This window comes from Schistocerca nitens, chromosome 3 (assembly GCF_023898315.1).
Source record: "Schistocerca nitens isolate TAMUIC-IGC-003100 chromosome 3, iqSchNite1.1, whole genome shotgun sequence".
Lineage (NCBI taxonomy): Eukaryota > Metazoa > Arthropoda > Insecta > Orthoptera > Acrididae > Schistocerca > Schistocerca nitens.
Genome location: NC_064616.1, coordinates 652,574,535 through 652,599,509, shown reverse-complemented (window position 1 = coordinate 652,599,509; position 24,975 = coordinate 652,574,535). Strand labels below are relative to the sequence as shown.

The 24,975-nt window shown below is 43.2% G+C and overlaps 1 protein-coding gene across 1 annotated transcript in view; it reads right to left on the bottom strand.

Moving 5' to 3' along the window:
* LOC126248619 (intermembrane lipid transfer protein VPS13A-like) overlaps nt 1-22,669 on the bottom strand; it is a 764,418-nt gene extending 741,749 nt beyond the window's left edge. Inside the window, exon 1 of the mRNA XM_049949782.1 lies at nt 22,656-22,669. The gene's annotated coding sequence lies outside the window, so the exon portion shown is untranslated. The remainder of the gene's footprint in view (nt 1-22,655) is intronic.
* Between the last annotated feature and the right edge of the window lie 2,306 nt (nt 22,670-24,975).

The window sequence follows — 24,975 nt, the reverse complement described above, 5'->3', positions numbered from 1 at the left end:
GCTCGCAGCGTACGTGCGTGGTTCGAAGAGCACTAGGATGAATGAGTTTACCGTACTGCACTGGCCACCAAACTCCCCAGATTTAAACCGAATCGAGAATCTGTGGGACCACCTCCTTCAGGCTGTTAGAATCGGCATGGCTCAACATCTCTGTCGGTACTTTCCAGAACCTCACTGACTCTGTTCCTGCACATCCGCGCCGCAAAAAGTGATTATTCAGGCTTTTGACAGCTAGTCACATTAATGTGACTGGACCATGTATGTCTGCAAAATTTTCGATAGTGCAAGTACCTAAATTTATATTATTCTGTTAGGAATAAGAGCGCTTTCATGCTAAGCGTTCTACTTCATGCATGACGCTGGTTTCAGATTTAGACTTGATAAACTTGAGACATCAGATACTTAAAACCTCTGCACCAGCGTGGCTACAATTAGAGAACGTAAAAGCCATCGCCGATTCAGACAGAAACGGGAATACAAGCGCCCGCATCTCGTGGTCGTGCGGTAGCGTTCTCGCTTCCCACGCCCGGGTTCCCGGGTTCGATTCCCGGCGGGGTCAGGGATTTTCTCTGCCTCGTGATGGCTGGGTGTTGTGTGCTGTCCTTAGGTTAGTTAGGTTTAAGTAGTTCTAAGTTCTAGGGGACTGATGACCGTAGATGTTAAGTCTCATAGTGCTCAGAGCCATTTGAACCATTTTTTTGGAATACAAGCAGTACACGGTTCCTAAGGTCCGCAAATTGAGAAAGCATATGTATTCCGAAACAACAGAAAATCAGCTTCACATTTGGCTTTCATCAGTATTGTCCGGAGACGTCGGTCAGGACTCGACGGAATGGCTGAAAGTATCCGACCGAGTCTCCAAATACATCAGGTGGGATGACATGCTGCGATTGGCAAATGTGTACCTTTACTTGAATGGCATAGCCAAGCAGTGGTTCGAGGTGGACGAAGAGAAGCTCGATGATAGCTGGGACAAATTCCAGGTCGAACTGAAGCAAACATTCGGTCACAATCTGCAGCAAGTCCGCTTAGCGGAAGAGCGATAGAAGGACAGGTCCCAACGTTATGAGAAAACAACGCCGTCTTAAATAGCCGCACACAATATTTGGGCATTACGCTACAATGTGAATCCGAATACGACTGAAACCGACGAAATCTCAAAGGTGATGAAAGGAGCCCCTGAAGGCATGTACCGAGCTTTTCTGGAAAAGAATGTCATAACAGAGGACTTTGTCAAGAGGTACGAGCCGCTCAGCTAGCCGCTGAATTCAGGAAAACTATGCAAGGCGACCATCTATGGAATGAGGCGACTACAGATGAATATCCCTCAAAATGTCTGGACGCTAATCGACTCAGGCGTTTCCTTTTATGTGATGTCGAATGCTTGTCGCCGCTAGATGAAGAAAACTCGTTCCGTGACACGAAAGTCACTGCGTTGAAGGCTGCGAATGATAAATAGGTCCAGATGACAAGAATATGTATTGCAAAGATAACAATCAATGACAGAATAGAGCGTTTAGAATTTGTCGTTTTAACAGAACGTAGTCATAATGTTGCTTTCGGATGGCACTTCTTGCAGACATCACAATCGGCCATAGACTGTGATGATCAGAGCTCCAGACTGATAAAGCTAGTCCACCAAGCACACAGAACAAATATTTCTTTGGGCGGTTATTTGTGCTGAAGACGTTGTTGTCCTGCGGTCGTCAATGAGACGAGCTCCAGTCGTCAATCTAAATGCTCAGTTAAAAAAGCAGCTCAGACTCACAATAGAAATGTACATACTAGAGACGACCATAAGCATTCCTGGTGACCACGGTAATCTTTGGATCAATAACAGTCACGAACATCTACAACTCACGTGCCCAGGAACAGCCTAACCTGTCTGGCTGAGTCGCATCGTCGAAGAATCGTGCTCCTCTGTCACTAGAAACAACGCAGTGGAGGATGCTGCAGTTGAACTGACCATAAGATCGGCCCTGATCGAGAAACAACGTACGTCGACGAGTGATAGCCGCTCTGCGGCAGTTTTCGGATGCTTTCAGAAACGGAATGGAGGAAAGACAGACAAACCGGCTCCTCCTGTGTGAGTTATTTTTGATTTGCACATTGGTATCAGTAATAAGCGTGTTTTCAGTGCAAAGTGTTGTACTGCATTGCCGATCTTGTATTCAGATTTGGACTTAATTGTTGTTACGATGTGGCGATATTAATGCTCACTGATTTTCTAATAATTTACAGGGTGTTACAAAAAGGTACGGCCAAACTTTCAGGAAACATTCCTCACGCACAAAGAAAGAAAATATGTTATGTGGACATGTGTCCGGAAACGCTTACTTTCCATGCTAGAGCTCATTTTATTACTTCTCTTCCAATCACATTAATCATGGAATGGAAATACACAGCAACAGAACGTACCAGCGTGACTTCAAACACTTTGTTACAGGAAATGTTCAAAATGTCCTCCGTTAGCGAGGATACATGCATCCACCCTCCGTCGCATGGAATCCCTGATGCGCTGATGCAGCCCTGGAGAATGGCGTATTGTATCACAGCCGTCCACAATACGAGCACGAAGAGTCTCTACATTTGGTACCGGGGTTGCGTTGACAAGAGCTTTCAAATGCTCCCATCAATGAAAGTCAAGAGGGTTGAGGTCAGGAGAGCGTGGAGGCCATGGAATTGGTCCGTCTCTACCAATCCATCGGTCACCGAATCTGTTGCTGAGAAGCGTACGAACACTTCGACTGAAATGTGCAGGAGCTCCATCGTGCAAGAACCATATGTTGTGTCGTACTTGCAAAGGCACATGTTCTAGCAGCACAGGTAGAGTATTCCGTATGAAATCATGATAACGTGCTCCATTGAGCGTAGGTGGAAGAACATACTGACGAAACTAAAATGAGCTCTAACATGGAAATTAAGCGTTTCCGGACACATGTCCACATAACATCTTTTATTTATTTGTGTGTGAGGAATGTTTCCTGAAAGTTTGGCCGTACCTTTTTGTAACACCCTGTATAATAATCAAGAACTGCAATCACAGCAGTTTTAGTAAACTATGGTGTAGAGTGTTAGTCTGAAATTTGTTGTAACCAAGCAAAATAATTCAGTGTGTATCTGCCGGTATAGACAAGAGAGAAGAATGATATAACTGGCAAAAGCGAAAGTTAGTCTACTCGTGGTCGACGACTGAGTGTCCTGGGATTTTGGAATTAAATTACCTAGTTAAACAAATAAATCCATATTGCATGAGTAACAAAAGCCTTTCTACGAACAAAAGCACTCGATGCCATTTCGACGAGTGGGCGCTACTGGGGTTTTCCAATTAAGAAGTCAGAGCCAGTATTGTCATCTGCTGTTTGTTTCATTCATTCACAAGTGGAAATCAAATATCAGCTTTCCCACATTCACAGTGGAAGCTGCCTGGTACCGGAGGATATACGTTACTCACATTGTGTACACAACACACTGTAATCTTTACGGAGAATAATAGGAAATAATTTTCTTAGATGTTTCAATAGATGACACATAAAGTCTGGTATATCTTTTAGTGCAGTTGTAGCAGTCTGTTTCCTTGACGATATCTTTGGGAACCACCTGCCAAATCAATGTACAGTCTCCAACGCAGAATGGTGTGAGGTACTGAAACCAATGGAATATACGAGGTGTGCAAAGGGAGAAAAGGAAACTGCAAAAGTGTAAAAATGAGCTACGGTCAGAGAAACCACAGACTACCCGAGCTGATCCTCCTTTCAGTCACGGAGATGGAATGAGGTTGCACAGACCCGTCTCCGTATAGGCCATTGTCCCCCGATTCTTGGTTTCTAATCCGGGGAAAGGACCCACTAGCCTGTAATGGTTGCATTTCAGTATAACACATCTGAACTGAGTCTGTTTAATGTTCTTTAAGAATGTTCCTTGTACAGAAATCAGATGGCAGTTATAAGAGTCGAGGGACATGAAACGGAAGCAGTGGTTGAGAAGGGAGTGAGACAGGGTTGCAGCCTATCCCCGATGTTATCCAATCTGTATATTGAGCAAGCAGTAACAGAAACAAAAGAAAAATTTGGAGTAGAAATTAAATCCCAGGTAGAAGAAATTAAAACTTTGAGGTTTGCCGATGACATTGTAATTCTCTCAGAGACAAAAAAGGAGTTGCAAGAGCAGTTGAACGGAATGGAAAGTGTCTTAAAAGGAGGATATAAGACGAACACCAACAAAAGCAAAATGAGGATAATGGAATGTATTCGGATTAAATCAAGTGATGCTGAGGAAATTGGATTAGGAAATGAGACACTTAAAGTAGATGAGTTTTGCAATTTGGGCAGCAAAATGATGGTCGAGGTAGAGAGGATATAAAATGTAGACTGGCAATGGCAAGAAAGGTATACCTGAAGAAAAGAAATAAGTTAACATCGAGTATAGATTTAAGTGTCAGGAATTCTTCCCTGAAAGTATTTTTATGGAGTGTAGCCGTGTATGGAAGTAAAACATGGATGATACACAGTTAAGACAATAAGAGAAATGTGGTGCTACGGAAGAATGCTGAAGATTACGTGGGTAAATCACGTAACTAACGAGGAGGCACTGAATGAAATTGGGGAAAAAAGAAATTTGTGGCACAAACTGACTTGAAGTGGGGATCAGTTGGTAGGACACATTATGAGGCATCAAGGGATCACCAGTTTAGTAATGGAGGGAAGCGTGGGTGAGGGAGGTGAGGGGAGGGGGGGGGGAAATCGTAGATGCAGACCAAAAGATGAATACAGTAAGCAGTTTCAGAAGGATATAGGTTGCAGTATTTACTCGGAGATGTAGAGGCTTGCATAGTAAAGAACGGCATGGAGAGCTGCATCAACCGTCTTCGGACTGAAGACCACAACAACAAGAGGGGATCTGCTCTCTACTATTCTCTCTCTCTCTCTCTCTTTCTCTCTCTCTATATCCGTGTGTGTGTGTGTGTGTGTGTGTGTTTTTCACATAAGAAGATTTAGGAATCTTGTAACACTTTTCTTCTCGTCAGAAACCAGTATCAGTTCGCTATTTTGGATGGCCTCAATGTCGCACACATCACCGTCATCATTATTTCAGCGTTATGTCAGGTGGGTAACCTACGTCCGTCTGAATCTGCTAGCAATATTCGTCTCATGGTCGCCCTCTACGATTTTCCTACCTCCCCCCCCCCCCCCCCCCCCCCCCAGCTTCCCACCAATTTGGTGGTCCCTTGATGCCTCAGAATGTGTTCTACCAACCGATCCCTTCTTCTAGTCAGGCTGTGTCAGAGTTTCTTTTCTCCCTAATTCTATTCAGTACCTCCTCATTAGTTATGTCCTCTATCCATCGAATCTTCAGCATTCTTCTCTAACACCAGATTTGAAAAACTTCTATTCTCTTCTCGTCTAAACTATTTATCGTTGGTTTTGAAGAGTCATGCATTATTTGAAAATAGTAACAACTTTCATAAATATAAAAGTAGGAACAAAAAACCATTCTTCCTCTTGCACAGGAAGTGCCAAAGTACGCAGCCATAAAGTATTTGATCACCTCCTTTTTAAATGAAAGGTGTTGGGAGACAATAAAAGTGTTAAATATAAAAATTTCTGAATGTATAGTGTGTATGTGGTTGGATCCATTTATCAAATTTTGTTGTAGATTAAGATCAAAACAAAAAAACAAGTTACGCAAATGTCCAGCATGTAGCTATGTTAATAGAGAGAGAAAGAGAGAGAGTATATTTTATTTTCAGACCTACTGACACGTTTAACAATATGACGAGTTGTGACAAAAGTTAAACTAAACCATTTTCACGTCATTTCTGTAGAAAGGAAAACAAAATAAATGGTTTCCTTTAAGGCCAGTATGCCCCCTCCTCCCAGATTTTTTTACTACGATGAAGTAGATCACAAACATCCCAGGGCTGAAGTTGTTTTGGGTAGCGAACATTTGCAGAAAACAACCTCTCGTACGTTCTGTCGCATGGGAAATACATAATTGCTTCAAGGAAATTTTCCTTGGTGCACAAATTAACGCAGTGTTAGATTTCTACGCAAGTGCACATACGAGCAGTGATATAAAAGGAAGGAATGAAAAATTAGGTTTAACTTCCGTGACGACAAGGTCATTAGAGATGGATGAAATGAAATGTTCATATGGCATTTATTGGTCGTGATATCCCCTTCGGCGACTTCCGGGTCAGTGATGATAAATATGATGATGAAGAACACACAACACCGAGTCCCCTGCCGGGAATCGAACCCGGGCCCTCTTACGTGTTAGGCGGTAACACTACCGCTGCGCTACGGGGGCGGACTCATGAGCTCGGATAAGGAAAGGTGGTGAAGGAAATCGGGTGTGCCGATTTAGGGAAATCACAGAAAATTTGAATCCGGATTACGATATGGGAATATGAAACGTCATCCTCCCCAATACGTGTCCAGTGTCTCTCCAGTCCAGCTTCTCGCTCGATCAGTTGCGATATGCTTTCATTATTCGCAACTGCATAGTTTTCAGATCTTTCTGACTGTATCGCCCACCATTAATGTTTTGCAGACAACGGCATCGCTCGTTTTCAAGTACTATCCAAAATAAGACTCATAAGACGTGTAAGAGTCATCCCAAACTTTAGGCTGATTGATTTAGAAGTTCCTGGATAGCTCAGTCTGTAGCAGCATTACCCGCGAAAGCTGGTTCGAATCACGATCCGGCACTGAATTTCAATGAGGCAGGATATTCCAAAACCACAAATTCCAGTACAGAGGGAAAAATACATTCTCAATACAAGAGTTTAAATCATTACGGCCCACCGAGAATTTGGACACCCTAGAAAGAGAGAAGGGTTTTAATGTTACACTGATTTGATCATTTGACAAGGTGAACACTTAATATTTCATCTTGCGGCGACACTAGTGCGTGTTCTTCGCGCTCTGTAGAGGTAATTTGGCTTCTGAAGACGAGAAATTGGTTAACATCGAGTATAGATTTAAGTGTCAGGAAGTCTTTTCTGAAAGCATTTGTACGGGGAAGTAGAGAGTAAATGTCGTGTGACTAGGGCTTCCTGTCGGGTAGACCGTTCGCCGGGTGCAAGTCTTTCGATTTGACGCCACTTCGGCGACTTGCGCGTCGACGAGGATGAAATTATAATGATGAGGACAACACAACACTCAGTCCCGAAGCGGAGAAAATCTCCGACCCAGCCCGGAATCGAACCCGGGCCCTTAGGATTGACATTCTGTCGCACTGACCACTCAGCTACCGGGGGCGGACATGTATGGAAGTGAAACATGGACGATAAACACTTATAGACTGTACGCTCCTTCGAGCTCGGTCACGGAGTCCCTTATAAAGTTACGCAACAAGCTTAACTAAATCCATGATGCAGAACACAATTGTTTTGAAGGGTATTCCTAATTTTTCACATAATGAAGGCACAATAAGACTTCGAATTTTTACAAGTGAATTTGTATTAATTACTTAAATTTTCTTTGAAGTTTGGTGTTTATTCTCAGGACACTAAATACTTTTGGTGTCATTGTGTCGTCCAAAATATTTTGGTCTGGCAAGCGAAGCATTTTGGTGACTGAGTTAATTAATGTTTAATGAATAATTTCCACTGCGTTTTCACTTTCAGGATAAGCAGAATACCTCATGGGAGTAAATTTTAAGTTTTTCGAGCAGTAACCGTCAATTCTATACGGATAGACTATGAGACCTGTTACATTGAAGAGCCCTTAGAGTAATGTGTGGACGATTTAGAATTACTTGGAAACGAATCGTTTTTTGAACGTGAATTTGATATGCCAAATACAAAGTAGTTTATCTGGATTTTTGTTTCAGTTCTTCAGCGATGGTTAACACACCGCCAGTTTCATACTGCTGATTTCAGAGTATCAGCATGGAGAAGTATTCAAGACAGCAACCTGAAAGTCCAAAAGGAATGTGAGGTAGCTGAAGCTGATTGGTTGTTCAAAAATGGTTCAAATGGCTCTGAGTACTATGGGACTTAACATCTGAGGTCATCAGTCCCCTAGAACTTAGAACTACTTCAACCTAACTAACTAACCTAAGGACATCACACACATCCATGCCCGAGGCAGGATTCGAACCTGTGACCGTAGCGATCTCGCGGTTCCAGACTGTAGCGCCTAGAACCGCTCGGCCACACTGGCCGGCGATTGGTTGTTACAGCGTTTCTCCGGTCACCAGGAACATTATCTTAATTACTCATGCTGGATGGGAGCTGTTAGGCAGATGAACAGTAACCACAGCTAAGATACTTTAAAGACAAGTAACTCCCCACCCTCGATTCTTTACAGAATCTAACTCTCGTGTATAAAACAGCTCCGTATTAAGAAAATCTAATATTTTTACGGATATTAGTGCTTGTTGTTGTTGTGGTCTTCAGTCCTGAGACTGGTTTGATGCAGCTCTCCATGCTAACACAGTAAAGCTGCATGCCCTCGGGAAAAATTACGGCTGTAGTTTCCCTTTGCTTTCAACCGTTCGCAGTACCAGCACAGCAAGGCCGTTTTGGTTAGTGTTACAAGGCCAGATCAGTCAATCATCCAGACTGCTGCCCCTGCAACTACTGAAAAGGCTGCTGCCCCTCTTCACGAACCACACGTTTGGCCTCTCAACAGTTACCCCTCTGTTGTGGTTGCACCTACGGTACGGCCATCTGTATCGCTGAGGCACGCAAGCCTCCCCACCAACGACAGGGTCCATGGTTCATGACGTCGTATCTCCTGAACTTTGTGTCGTACAATGATACAATTTTCCAGGTACATTCAGTGGTATATTTGAATACTGTCTCTAAATGTTTTGTTAATAGAGTTGGTAGTAAATAAGTAATAAATTAAAACATCTTGTCTGATGCTGAAGAGATTTCTTCATCAACAGCGAAAATGAAGTAAGCGATAAACTTCCTTTATTAATTACTTTATGAAAGGGGAGGGGGGCTGGTATCAGGGAGAAGAAGTTTCTAAAAAGTTTTTAATTATGTGTAAAGTTTGTTGAAAGTCGCTAAGGGTTCTCAGTCTCTAATACTGGATGAATGTAGTCTGGGTAATCTGTGCGCCCTTTGTTAAACTTTTGAAGTAACATTATACCTCTTAATTAGCGTATTATTAAAGAATATTATTTTTTTAAATTCTGTCATTAATTGTATAAAATACGGAAAATCAAATCTTTCTCGTCCTGGAAGTCATTAAATACGCAACCTGCAACTATTAGCGGACTGTTCAATAATATACACTGCCTGAAAAAAAAGTGAGGTACCCAGAAACCACTGTCGGATGTCAATGTAACTTCGTCCATGTACACACTTTAGGCGATGCTGAGAGTTGCAGTTCCCTTTAACAGATAGAACGGTCACCAGAGCTCATTAGTGTTTGGGCAGAATCCATACATATTTAAAAAATGTGTATGTATGTATGTATTTATGTTCCATATAAACCACTGGATCGATTTCAAACAAACTTAGTACAGCATCACTTAATGTCTGGAAAGACCCACTGTGGGGGTAGGAACCATCTATCTCTCGAAGGGAACGAGGTAGAGGGTTGTGAGGGTGAAAAAGAAGTGTAGTTCACGACGCACAAATAGGCAGATCTTATTCATCCAGTATTTGAGCATGAGAGCACTTAGTAACCTTCAACCAACTTTACACATTGTTTCTCGCTGACACCCCCCACAAAACGATGACAGGGAAACAAATTTATCACTGTACAAATAACTTATGGGGATGGAACCGGGTGACGCCGTCGACAGCCCCCGGTATTTCCACAGGAGCACCCCCTGCCACTTTCAAACCACAACACTGATACAACTTGTAGCTGATGTTAGCTACAAACTAATCCAATGCCCAATAGTATCAGTATGGATCAGGTGCTAAAACATAACTAAGGAATAATCCATTTAAGATGCTCAGACTGTCCTGCAGCCAGTTTATTCATTTTCATTGCTAAACCTAACATTAAGTCCAACTTGATACAGGGTACTCCCAAAATAATTTCCGAGTTACTACACGCTAATAACAGCAGCGCTATTGTCTTGGAGTATCCTCACTCGCCGCAATTAGGTGGAAATCGAATATGTAGATGCTGTTTCTTAGGTTTTACAGAAAATTATTGGCGTGATATCCAATAAAGCACTAAATCTTCGAGCACTTCGCTTTAACCAATTACTTTGGAGAGTGACACGGTTTTGGAGTTGATTCTATAAAATAAGAAGAATGTCAGTTTTGAGCGCTTGTGTTGCAAGCTAACGAGGTGGTGCAATGGTAAAAACAACGATTCGTATGGAACTGTTGGCTGTGAGCCCCCAAGTGTTACGTTCATACACTGAATCGCTCACTCTGACCCTTTTCCGTTCCTTGTACGAGAGTTGTATCTTAAGCGTACCTGCTGAATGTATGTGACTTTAGTGGGTGTATATATAGTGTGGTGATGAGGTAAGGAAGGGAGTGAAGCCCGGTGCCGGCACGCAGCCCACTCCTCTCGAAGAACAGTAGTAAGACCGCCATGCTTAACGCCCCATCCAATAGAACGATCACTATCAAGAACGTCACAATTCCCTCACTTTATGAGAGACTGTGGAGAGGCTTGAAATTTAATCCAGCATATTGGCACATAATCTGGTGAACCGGAATTTAACACTGGCACACGTCCTCCCAAACGCAAGTGGTGTAAATTTCTTCCATCACCAGGTTTCGAACCGGCTACCTTACAGGAGTGCGGCTACGAAGGCGGAGGCGTAGTGGTTTCGACACTAAGACTCGCTTTCAGCCATCCAGATTTAGATTTTTCACGGTTTCCCGGAACCGAGTAAGGCGAAAGCCGGGATGGTTCTTTTGAAGAAATTCTTTTCCTATTCTTCCGATATTTGAACTTGTACTCCGTCTCTATTGACGTCGTCGTCGACGAGACGCCAAACCCTCGTCTTCCTTCTGCTGTTGTCGCTTTACGAGCCTCAGATATCTGCAGATATTGCAGAATTCGAATCAAGAACAGCTGCTAACGTGAGTAAGTTGGAAGCAGATATGCTCAGAGTAGTGAATCAACTCAAATCACTTAATAAGAGCAAGTCTTCCGGTCCAGACTATATAGCAATTAGGTTCCTTTCAGAGTATACTGATGCAATAACTCTATAATTAACAATCGTATACAACCGCTCACTCGACGAATGATAAATATCCAAAGGCTGGAAAGTTGCACAGGTCATACCAATATTCAAGAAAGACAATAGGAGTAATCGACTAAATGATAGACCCATATAATGAACTCCGATAGCCGGCCGCGGTGGTCTCGCGGTTCTAGGCGCGCAGTCCGGAACCGTGCGACTGCTAAGGTCGCAGGTTCGAATCCTGCCTCGGGCATGGATGTGTGTGATGTCCTTAGGTTAGTTAGGTTTAAGTAGTTCTAAGTTCTAGGGGACTAATGACCACAGCAGTTGAGTCCCATAGTGCTCAGAGCCATTTTTTTGAACTCCGATATGCAGCAGGAATTTGGAACATATATTGTGTTCGAACATTATGAATTACCTCGAAGAGAACGGTCTATTGACACACAGTCAACACGGATTCAGAAAACATCGTTCTTCTGAACCACAACTAGCTCCTTATTCACACGAAGTGTTGAGTACTGTTGAGAAAGGATTTCAAATTGATTCCGTATTTCTAGATTTCCAGAAGGCTTTGGGAACTGTACCTCACAAGCGGCTTGTAGTCAAATTGCGTGCTTGTGGAATATCGTCTCAGTTTTGTGAACGGATTCGTGATTACCTGTCAGAGAGGTCACAGTACGTAGTAATTGATGGAAAGTCATTGAGTAAAATAGACGTGATTTTTAGCGTTCCCCCGGGTAGTGTTACAGGGCGTCTGCTGTTCTTCATCTATATAAACGATTTAGGAGACAATCTGAGCAGCCGTATTAGGTAGTTTGCAGATGATGCTGTTGGGTCCGCAGCTCGTGGTCGTGCGGTAGCGTTCTCGCTTCCCACGCCCGGGTTCCCGGGTTCGATTCCCGGCGGGGTGAGGGATTTTCTCTGCCTCGTGATGACTGGGTGTTGTGTGATGTCCTTAGGTTAGTTAGGTTTAAGTAGTTCTAAGTTCTAGGGGACTGGTGACCATAGATGTTAAGTCCCATAGTGCTCAGAGCCATTTGATGCTGTCGGTTATCGTCTAGTAAAGTCATCAGAAGATCAAACCAAATGGCAAAACGATTTAGAAAATATATCTGTATAGTACGAACATGGGAAATTGACCCTAAATAATGAAAAGTGTGAGTTCATCCACGTGAGTGCTAAAAATGAATCTGTTAAACTTTGGTTACACGGTAAATCAATCAAATCTAAAGGCCGTAAATTCAACTAAATACCTAGGAATAACAATAACAATACATAAAATATGTCGTGGGGAAGACGATACAAAGACTGCAACTTATTGGCAGAACACTTAGAAGATGCAACAGGTGTAGTAAAGAGACGGATGCAACAGATCTACTAAAAAGACTGCCTGCGCTACTCTTGTCCGTCCTCTGTTGAAGTACTGTTACGCGGTGTGGGATCCTTACCAGATATGATTAACGGAGTACACCGAGAAAGTTTAAAGAAGAGCAGAACGTTTTGTATTATCGAGAAATAAGGGAGAGACTGTCACGAACATGAAACAGGATTTGGGGTGGAGATCATTAAAAGAAAGGCGTTTCTCGCTGCAGCGGAATCTTCTCACGAAATTTCAGTCTCGAACTTTCACCTCCGAATGCGAAAATATTTTGTTGGCGCCGACCTACAGAGGGAGAAACGACCATCATAATAAAGTAAGGGAAATCAGAGCTCGCATGGAAAAATATAGTTGTTCGTATTTTTCGCGCGCCGTTGGAGACTGGAATAATAGAGAATTATTGTGAAAGCGGTTCGATGAACCCTCTGCCAGGCACTTCAGTGTGATTTGCAGAGTATCCTTGTAGATGTAGATGGTGTCTTTATAAAACACTAAGTGTGTCATGACCAATATACTAAATCGATCAATGTACGTACTTACAGGTGGCAGTTTGTTCATCCTACTATGCGTTGCTCTGACCTTAGATTTCGTAACACTCTTTCTTCCTTTCTGTACTTCTATTGGTGCGTATTTTTTCTTTTTGTGTATTTTTTGATGCGCCTTATCGTTTTGGTCCTCAGGATACGGAAGGACTTTTATAGAAAGCCTGTTTAAATATTTTCCGTTTCTATTAAGATTCTTTTTGCAGTGCCCATGTACAGCAATAACATTGGCATGCCCTGGAAACGGTAGCACTGCCGACATAAGTTGTCAGAACAGTTTTATTCTTGGGTATAAGACTCAATGTGATACACGAAACAACGTTTTATAATGACATTATGTAAAACGATAAATTTTATCCTGAGATTTTAGTTATTTTCTCTTTAAATAATGCTACAAAAATTTCCCCAACAATATTCATCAAGAAATCCACATAAATTTCAATTCTCGTTCTTATATTTTTACCATTACTCCTGTTTCTCTGACTGATGCTGCTGATATCACACTGAAGCACCACATCCGTTCTTCTTATATAATATTTCATTAATTATTACAATGATAGATGATCTCTTTTAAAGGAGGAAGTTACAGGTCTTTTACAAGTCACACTGTGACAAAAGTGCTGCAAGATGTTTCAGCATGATCACGTCCATTTCATTCACAATACTGACAGATATCTACAACAGAGATCGAATAAACTGTTTCTGATCAAATGGTTCAAATGGCTCTGAGCACTATCGGACTTAACATCTGAGGTCACCAGTCCCATAGAACTTAGAACTACTTAAACCTAACTAACCTAAGGACACCACACACATCCATGCCCGAGGCAGGATTCGAACCTGCGACTGTAGCGGTCGCGCGGTTCCAGACTGAAGCGCCTAGAACCGCTCGGCCACACCGGCCGGCTGTTTCTGATCACCGGTGGCAGCATCGTTGATTAGGCGATCAGTGGGATTGGTAACTGAACTTCAAAAACCTACAAAATCTCGAACATGTCTGCCATTACTGTTTCGTAAATACACAGACGAGGCGAACAATGATGACCATCTGCTTAATAGCGAGTTGGTACACCTCTGGAATGTAAAATAGGGTCGATAATACGTGGTGTGGATTCGTAAAGTCCCTGATAGGTTTCCGGATGTATAGAGCTCCAGACATATAAGCACTTGTCACGCAATTCCCCCAAATTAAAGGCTGGTGGTTTGTAGGCGCAGGCTTGGTGCCTGACAACGTCTTTGATGTGTTCCATTTCGTTCGTATCAGCCAAATTAGGTAGGCAAGACATCAACGTGGCCGCGCTGGATTAGCCGAGCGGTCTGAGGCGCTGCAGTCATGGACTGTGCGGGTGGTCCCGGCGGAGGTTCGAGTCGTCCCTCGGGCATGGGTGGGTGTATTTGTCCTTAGGATAATTTAGGTTAAATAGTGTGTAAGCTTAGGGACTGATGATCTTAGCAGTTAAGTCCCATAAGATTTCACACACACACACACACCAACGTGAGTTTACTATCATGCTCCTTAAACCACTGAAGCACGCTTCTGGACTTGCGGCAGGGATATTTATCCCGATGGAAGCTGCCGTCACCGTCGAGATGACACCAAACATGAGGAGATGGAAGGGGGGTACAATATCGTTCACGAAGTCCACAACTGTCATTGTGCCTTCGATTACTGCCACAGGTCCCACGGAAGCATAGATAAGTATTCTACATTGCTTATTACTGTCCTCATCGGTCTGCGTCCTTGGTTGGGTGCATATATCGTGCAGCCGTTCGCCTGTATGTCGGCGTATCCGGACACGACCATCGAACTAGTGTAACAAGAAACGTGATTAATACGAACAGGCTGCATGTTTTCGTTAACCTAGGGTATTCCAATCTAGATGAGCGTTTGTCCACTGTAATCGTAATTGACGATTCCGTTGGATCAACATGGGACAAGCTTTGAACCGACTGCTACGGAGCCCCATGTTCAACAATGTGCGCTGAATAGTGTTCCCCGACACACTCACGTGTGCACCAGCACTGCACTCTATTATCAGATCTTCCACATATCGCCGCTTATCCTGCTTTAGAGAGCGGCCAAATGTCCGACCTCCACGTTTTGTGATCATGTGTTGACGTCCAACAACCTGTCGCCTAGTCGTGGTTTCCCCGCCCTTCAACCATTTTCCACAGGTGCTCACGAAAGTAGCACGCAACCAGCCAACCAGTTTCGCCGTTTCCGAGAGGTTCGTTCCTAACAGTCTTCCCTTTGTTAAATTCGTATATGTCGGCGGATTTCCCCATCTGGTACCTGATTCTTCATTCGCCTCTGTTTTCTTAGAGAACCACGTCCCTACGGTGCTACCAGGCGACATTCAGTTTCACAAAGGGTTCATCAATGTAAGTTCATTCGTCAGAAATATGGACCTGTGGATTGACGGATCCAATAATAAATTCTGCCGCCAGCAGACGGGGTCGGAAAGGGCGGAACGGAGATCGGTTTCCTTAAGAGCGAAGACTAGTGTGGGGAAGGCGACAGAAGCAAGAACAAAGTTTAATGTTCCACTGACAATAAGATGGTTAAAGACAGAGCGTAATTTCAGTTACGACGAGCACGTTGAAGGAATTCGGCTGTGTCCTTTTGGAGGATATTATCCGGAATTTACTTTCAGTGGTTTAGAAAACAAGGAAAATTAAAATCTGGATGACTGTACGAGAATGAGACACGCTCCTTCCAAATAAGAGTTCAGTGCAGCGGTATCTCTCACGGCACCAGCATTCAGTATTTACAGTACAGCGCAGTTATGCATTCATATGGTCTCGTGCACTTAGCGTTCACTAGACAATCCAACGCACAGGTGAGTCAGAATTGTTTTTCTTTTAATTGCTTTCGAGACGTGCCCATACGACCATCTCAATAGTGGAAGATACGATAGTGTGTTTGGGCAATTCAGAACATTCATTAGGGCCAAGCCGTACCCTGGTACGAAATTACGTATGCTTAGACTCGTTTTGTGACACCACGCAGGCGAGTTCCGTGTTAGTTATGACGGTACGAAGATAAGGACAACACAACACTCAGTCCCCGAGCGGAGAAAAATCTCGGACCCGGCGAGGAATCGAGCCTGGCCCCCTTCGATTAGCATCAGCCGCACTGATCCCACAGCTACCGAGGACATGTCAAAAGTTAAACACAGCCTCAGACACTGTTGAAGAAAAGGATAAACACTCGTGAACAAGCGGTAGCGAGACGCGAAGGAGTCACTGGACATTTCAAAGCAAAACGCGGACTTTGTATCCAGCCAACTTTGTTTTTATGGCTGCTACTTTGATACGTTCAACTACTTTGATTGATGACTTAAATACAAACAGCGAGATGACAACAGTATGGTTCTCGAAACTCGTAGGTGTGTGGTGTATGCTAAACAAATATAACAAAAAAGAATGTGAAGAAAGTGACGGATTTTGTGTCCCAGTGTGTTATCTTAGCGATCCGCAGGTGATGTACTGTCATGAGAACTGCAGCCGTAAAGTGATATGCTTTGTAAGAAACCTGCACACGTCAATGATTATCCTTCCCAAGTGGTTCCATAATGAACATTCGAAGAGGCTTGGCATAACACGGACGTTTGAAGCTGATAATATCGCCCTCTATACGGAGTTACCTGTTACAAAGGCAGGAAGATTGGGGTTTAGGAAGTCCCGTCGACGAGGAGCACAAGCAGCGATAGGTGAATGAGGGGGAAGGAAATCACCTGTATCTTTTACAAAGTATCCGTCTCCGAATTTGTCTGGAGTGATTTGTGGAAATCACGGAAAACCTAAATCTGGATGACCGGAAGCGAATTTGAACCGTCGTCCTCGCGAATGCGAGTTCGTCGTGCTAACCACTGCGCCACCTCGCTCGGTGGTTGCGCTCAAGAGAAGGTTCAAGCTGCAAGGATGCTCCGTTTTTGGGTGTTTTCACTGTAAGAGAACGAGAACGGCTTCATAAAGCTATCGTTTGCTCATCATCTTGACGAGCGTCGTAATAATAACTTTGTTCTTCAATATTATAATTCTCTTCTTCACCACGATAAAACTGCAATTTATTTTTTTTTCCATTTTCTTGAGCTCAACATCTCATTCACTGTGGTGAGGTACTGACTCAGCTTTCTCAGTGCATAACACGAAGAATTCAGTAGAATGTAGGATGTATAGTCAGGGTGCTTGCGCCAGCCGTGTGTGTGTGTGTGTGTGTGTGTGTGTGTGTGTGGTGTGTGTGTGTGTGTGTGTGTCCCGGGTAGAGTAGTGCGTGATTGTGTGTAGTGTGAACAGCGATAAGTATCATGATACAAATGAACGACGGTAAAGATAATATTACTGTATGTGTAAATCAAAATAACGTTTTTGAATTGTTTCCTTTTTCAGTTAAGATGGTGAGATGGTGTGTCTGATATTACACTTTAAGACAAAGCAGAAGACGCACGACGAAGAAATTATCCTAATAGTACGGAAGTCGGTAAATGTGAAGTACATGTACAATTTTAGAAAACTTGGCTGGTTTATTCAAGAGAAAGAACTTTACAAATTGAGCAAGTCAATAACGCGTTGGTCCACTTCTGATTCTTATGCAAGCAGTTATTCGGCTTATTACTGATTGACAGAGTTGTTGGATATTCTCCTCATGAATATAGTGCCAAATTCTGTCCAACTGGCGCGTTAGACCGTTAAAAACGCGAGGCCGTTTTAGGGCCCTGCCCATAATGGTTCAAATGGCTCTGAGCACTATGGGACTTAACATCTGAGGTCATCAGTTCCCTAGAACTTAGAACTACTTAAACGGAACTAACCTAAGGACATCACACACATCCATGCCCGAGGAGGGTTCGAACCTGCGACCGTAGCGGTCGCGCGGTTCCAGACTGAAGCGCCTAGAACCTCTCGGCCACATCGGCCGGCCTGCCCATAATGTTCCAAACGTTTTCAATTAGGAAGATATTGGGGAAAGTTAATGGCCAAAGTAGGGTTTGATAAGCACGAAGACAAGCAGCAGTAACTCTCGCCGTACGCGGCTGCCGAAATGTAAGCCCAGGATGGCTTGCTATGAAGGACAACAAACGAGACGCAGGATATCGTCGGCGTATCGCTGTGCTGTAATGGTACCACGTATGGCAACCAAAGAGGTCCTGGTATGAAAAGAAATGGCACCCCAGACTAACAGTTCCTGCTGTCGGGACGTATAGCGGGCGACAGTCAGCTTGCTATCCCACAGCTCTCTGAGGCGTCTCCAAACACGTCTTCGGCCACGAATGTCATTGAAAGGAGTAGAATTGTCCTCAATGATAAAACACACTTCGAACTGAGCCCCGACGACCAGAGGAGACGTGTCTGGAGACGCTCCAGACAGCGGTGAGACACCAAACTGACTGTCGTCAGCCATACGGCCCAACAACGGGAAGTGATGATCTGGGGTGACATTTCTTTTCATTTCAGGACCCCATTGGTTGTCATCCGTGACACCCCTACAGCACAGCACGTAAGCTATATTCTGTGTCCCGTTTTGTTGCTATTCATGGCAAGCCATCCTGGGCTTACATTTCAGCAAAATAATGTCCGTTCGCTTGACAAACCCTACCTTGACCAGCAAGGTCAGCTGATTTTACCCCAACTGAGAACTTTTGAAACATTACGGGCAGAGCCCTCCAAACGTATCTGGATTTTGACGATCTGAAGCGCCACTTGGACAGAATTTGGAACCACATTCCTCAAGAGGACATCCAGCAATTTTATCATACAATGCCAAGTCGAATATCTACTTGCATAAAGGCCAGAGGTAGAACAACACGCTACTGACTTGCTCAGTTTGTGAAGCTCTTTCTCTTGAATAAATAATCCAATTTTTCTGTAACTGTAATCTTTTCTTTTTCTGTACATGTACATCACATCTACCGATTTCCGTCCTATCCGAATAATTCCTTCGTGGTATGTCGGTTTTTTGTTTTTTCTTAGAGTGTATAACTTGATTTGCTCCGCTTTCTTGAGCTCAGCATCTCATTCATTGTGGTAAGGTGCTGGCTGAGCTTTTTCAGAGTACATTGCGAAGAATTCAGTGGAATGTCGGAAGTATGACAACGGTGCTGATGTCAGTCGTGTGTGTGTGTGTGTCTGTGTGTGTGTGTGTGGGTGTGTGTGTGTATGTATGTGTGTGTGTGTGTGTGTGTGTGTGTGTGTGTTTGCGTGTGTGCGCGCGCGCGCACTCCTGTGTGTGTCTGCAGTGTAGTGTGGTAATGTGAAGTGACCAGTCATGTGCTACCAATGTAAAGCGCTAAAGTATTTTTCATCCGATAATATTACTGTATGTATAAATTAGAATTTCTTTTTTAATTGCTTCCTTTTTCAATTAAGGTGGCATGTCTGATATTATTTTGTAAATGCTCTATAGATAAATAACTAGACTAAACTAAACATACACATAGCATTACCAGAGATTATGCTCACAAAAAGTCCAAGGAAAAAAGTCGAAATCTATCCGGAATCGAGCACAAATCTCTGAACTTGTAATCTGCCACTGTCCTATGGAATCACCAAGCCCTGTATTTTACCCACGAATATGGCTAAGCGTATGTAATAATACTGCGTTCTGTTCTCACTTAGCCGGCCGCTGTGATCGAGCGGTTCTAGACGCTTCAGTCCGGAACCGCGCTGCTGCTACGGTCGCAGGTTCGAATCCTGCCTCGGCCATGAATGTGTGTGATGTCTTTAGGTTAGTTAAGTTTAAGTAGCTCTAAGTGTAGGGGACTGATGACCTCAGATGTTAAGTCCCATAGTGCTTAGAGCCATTTGAACCATTTGTTCTCACTTACATGGTCTGCTCAACAATTCTAAGAGCTTCCCGCCGTCCTTGATGTTTCTTGACATCATTTCGAACATTTCAATGCCGCACAGGCATTATATTTGTTGCGTTTTTAATGATTTTCTTTTTTCCTAGCGTTAATCTCGTCGAACCCACCCACTGTTCCCATTACCTGAAAATTTTTTATATCATTTTAGCCCTTCACGTCGTCAAGGTTGTCAGTTAACCTAACGCTGTCCGGTGTATCAAACCAGAGATCATTAATCTCCAGCGGAAATTTTCTCCGCGTACTTTTTAACTATTGCTATTAGTGTAATACCGATTTTAATCATGCCCTGTAGAGACAGTTTCCTGTAACGATACGCACTCTATATGAGTTTTTGAGAATCTGCCACAGAACTGGATCTATACGTTCCTATTCTGAATCAGCTTTAGGCATGAGAATTAACTAATTTTGATGTAATAGAGACCTTGAGCCTAGAATAACATTACTTCACTGTGTGTTCAACATTATGCCACGCTGCGTATACAAATTTATAATTTTCTTCTAGTAATTGCTTGTAACAATATGCACTAATAAATATCCCGCCATGAGGTTCGGTAACTCGCTACGGACATTTACAAATCTGAAGAAAAATTCCCGCAGTTCTTCTGATAGATATTAATTTAAGACTGCAGTTAACGATACATAGAATAGGACCATGTGCGTAGAGGAACATAATGCTGAGGGAACTACTGCTAAACAGAAGACTGATAAATACCGGAATTTAGTTAAGCACGTACGTGGTTCACGAAAGTGTTCTGTTTTCATGATACTGGCTTCTTATGTACGATATTTACTAAGATGGTACTAACTCAAGTAGCAGTGTGGCCGGCCAAACGTGTAATGCTTTCTCGGCCATTTGCACTTTCTGTGGATTCTAGATAATACTTTTAGCCACGAGAGGCAACAACACAGGTGATGAAGACTTCAAGTACTCATATACACAGAGCTCAAAGTCGCATTCAAAGCAAAGGACAACTAGACAAGACGAAGATTCCTAAGAAATTCTCTGTATGCACATTGCTTAAACGACAGAGCAGCTGCGGCACAGAAAAAAAAAAACTTTTCATGTGAAATTATCACCTCACTTGCGGAAACAGTTTCTACTAAAAAAAATTTCTTCCTTCGATTGAAGTTAATTCAAATAAGCATGGGTAACCTTTGATACAGCTAGAGAATTATTTCCTGTTTTTCAAGGTTGATGTACATATAGCCGGACAATTTGTTTGCTGAAAAATACCAAAGACTATAGGAATAGTAACATGATTGCTTTACACTCTTTCCATGTCTTTAGTTCGCTGCCGTTTTCTCACAATAATTAGGAATAACTCAGTTCTGTCGAAAGATCGGCCTAACTACGTAGCGCCTACCTGAGTACAATTCCTCAGCATCCTATATAAAAAAACGATATCATTTGAACTGATCTTACTGAAAAATCATATTATTAGAATAAGTATGAAAGGCCCTCTAATCCGGTCTGCTTTGAAACTGACGTAGCATATCATCATCTACTCTTTAGTTTACTTTGAAAACCGGCTTATCAAATGCAAAAATATCATTGCCATTGAAATTAGAACATTCTAAAAATGTATTAGAGAGATATGTATTGTTCGTACAGCGAAGAATAAAAGTCTGCAGCGTAATCCCTTTGCTAAGCCCATTCTCTGTACTTGGAACCACTGAAACTGTATGGGAGTACAAACTCTTACGAAAAGGAACAGGTATGTTGAAAGCCTGAGTGATGTTGCTATGTGTACGCACACTGTTGTAGGATATCTAGTTGAATAAGTGCAAACTAAAACGACATAAAGTGTAAAATAATATTAAAACAAGCTGTCGTGTCTCGCCAGTGCTAAAACAGTAATCACCATTCACCAGTGTTATTTACACATTTCAGAGCGCTGTTTCCGCTACTGCAACAACAGGTGCGCGATCTATGAAGGGCTAGAACAAGCAAATCACGTGGGCTTCCCACTCACTCAAGAACATGTATTAAAATCGTACGTACACGTCCGACATCACCAACGAATTATTAACGGAATTAGCTACGTTTTATAAGAAAGACGAAACAGTATTTATCTGAATTATGACATCAAATGCACGCAGTCAACTATAGAAAAGCGCTCAGTGAAGCACTGTAAATCCGCTATTCGGAAAGGTTTTCATTAATCACTAGCACTACTCTTTTATTTTTTTTTTAGTTTTGAGAGGTTACTTTTTGTGATAATATTCCAATTTACTCTTTCACTGATACCAACGTAACATGCCGCTATTAGACAAACATCACAAGGGCAGATTGTATTCGATTACTTTCTAATTAGATTAACAAAATGCTTGAGATGCGTTACGCCCTCCGTACAAGGCAAGCTAATCAGATGGTACTTAGAACTACACAACTCTTTACATTCCAAACGTCACCATATGCCATTGCTTTCTGTGGTTCTTTCAATCCAAAAACCATTTCTAGTTAATAAATACGGCTGCGAAAGACATTAATAGTTTAATAGTGGGCTAGGGACACGTATTTATTCCGATGAAACATTTCAGGAATATGTCATAGCTCGATACGACGATCACCTGCAACATACCTTATTCTTCTGAAGATGGACATAAGTCTCAGTCATAGACGTCAACTTGGCATTAGTAGTAGAAATAATGTTCGTTTAGTTACAGTGTGATAAGTAACGGAACAATGCCGCGTTAAAGTAGAAATGCGGCCGCGCGCGAAGCAGAGTGCCGCAGTTTGGTACTTACGTGTGCGACAGCTGGCGCCAGAGTGCGGCAGTGGCAGCGGCGGCGGCGGGGGCGGCGGTGGCGGCGGCGGGGGCGATGGGGGCGGCCGCATTGATCCCCGTGCCCTGTCCTGCGCAATGCTTCGCCCTCGCCCGCTTCTGATCAATACGGGCGCCCACTTTCCGCTCACTTCCCGGCCGTGACCTTTGCTAAGCAACCATTCCGTCATTCATCAGACGTCATCTAGGCAAAGCGAACTAGAAAGATTTGGCAGAGACCCGAAGGGACAGTCTCTCCATCACTGCTCTGCAAGCATTACCTCTTCACACGACACCGTCTGCTTTAAGACAGTCGACGACAGGCTGACCGAGATTCGATTCGACTGCCTCTCTGTCCCTGTTAAACAACAATTCCGTCATTCATACGACGTCGTCTGCGCAGTGCTGAGCCAACTAAGTGTGACAGCGATTGGAAGCAACTGTATATCTGCCCCTAGCCGTGTACTCCTCGCCCGCTCCCAGATGCAGCAAAGGCCGCTCATGGAGACAGGACGGGAAGTAGGACAACCTAGCTGATGCGGCTGCTTGGCATCCGCATGCCATAGCGAACCCTATACGCAAAATACACTGACGGAAAAAAAATGCGACACCAAGAAGGAGTTGTGCGAAATAAAAGAAAATGGGTAGGCCTGTTTCTACATCTGAAAGATGACGTCAATTCAGATTTCGCACAAGTCGAATAAGAGTGGCGCTAGTAGCACCACTGTGAGGATACAAATTAGGTTTGCTTTAAATACACGTTGTAACGGTCGTGAATGTTAGTTATCTTTGAGACTGGACCGAGTGAGTTGATGTTAATCAAGAATGCCATTAAAACGACCGAGTTTGAATGAGGTCATATAATAGACCTACGAGAATCTCGATGTTCCTTCCGCGATATTGCCGAAAGACTTGACAGGAAATAGCCACTGTACATGATTGCTGGCAGCGGTGGTCATGGGTAGGTACGGTCGCAAGAAGACTGGACTCCGGAGGGCCACCGAGAGGGAAGGCTGCCGTGTTCGGCGTATGGTTGTGGCATATCGTACTGCGTCTGCAGTTGACACCATAGCGACATGACGAATTGTTACAAATCGGTTACTTCTAGGACAATTCTGTAACGTGTATTCCGCGGGCCGTTTGCTACTTCACTGTTGTCACACGAGAGCTCACTGGAGAGTGGAGTGGAGATCTGTGATGTTTCCTGATGAAAGACAGTTCTACCTCGGTGCCAGAATGCCCGTGTGTTGGTCAGGAGGAGGCCAGGTGAGTGCCTGCAGCCAACTTGTCTCTTGCCAAGACACCTGGAGTTACACCTGGAGTTGTGGTCTGGCGTCGGATTTTGTATGACGGCAGGAGCACTCTCGTGGTTATCCCACACACACTGACTGCAAATCTGTAGATCAGTCTGGTGATTCGACCTGTTGTACTGCCATTCATGAACAGCATTGCAGGGGCGTTTTCCAACAGGATAACGCTAGCCCCCTTATCGCTGTTGTAGTCCAGCATGCTCTACAGAGTGTGAACATGTTGCCTTGGCCAGCTCGCTCATTGTCTCCAATCGAGGACGTATGTTACAGCATTGGACGACAACTACAGCGTCATTCACAACCAGCACTAACCGTCCTTGTATTGACTGACCAGGTACAACAGGCATGGAACTCCATCCCACTAACTGACATCCGACATCTGTACGACACAAAGCATGAACGTTTGCATGAGTGCATTCAACATTTTGGCGGTTACACCGACATTTTATGTATCAGCATTTCACATTTGCATTAGCTTTTCTCGCTCTCACATTGACCTGTGAACTTGTAACGTTAATCGCTTCAGGATGTTATCGAGACAATTCCGGAAATATCGTTACTCTACGTTAATTACTTCTTGGTGATGGGATATTTGTTCCGTTAATGTAAATAGTGTAATCTCATAAGAATATTTAGCTTGTATTTTTATTTCTTTCCACCCCGAAAAAATATACAAATATAATTTGACGTGTTTTTCTAGTAATGAAATAGACCTAGAGACAACGAGAAAACGGATACTTGAACAAATAACTAATTTGGAAATGTCTTACTTGATAATTATTATTATGTACGTTCATCAGTGTTGATTTTCACAGTTTCCTTGATGACACAAGAAACAGCGAACTTTTTGCATATATTTTCACTGATATTTATTGTTATAATACACAGGTAAAACATTCACAGAAGTCGTTAAATCACTTCCTGTGGAAATTTTTGGATAATAAATTTAGTTTATTAACGTCTTTATGTACCTTTCTACAATCTTTTTTTCTC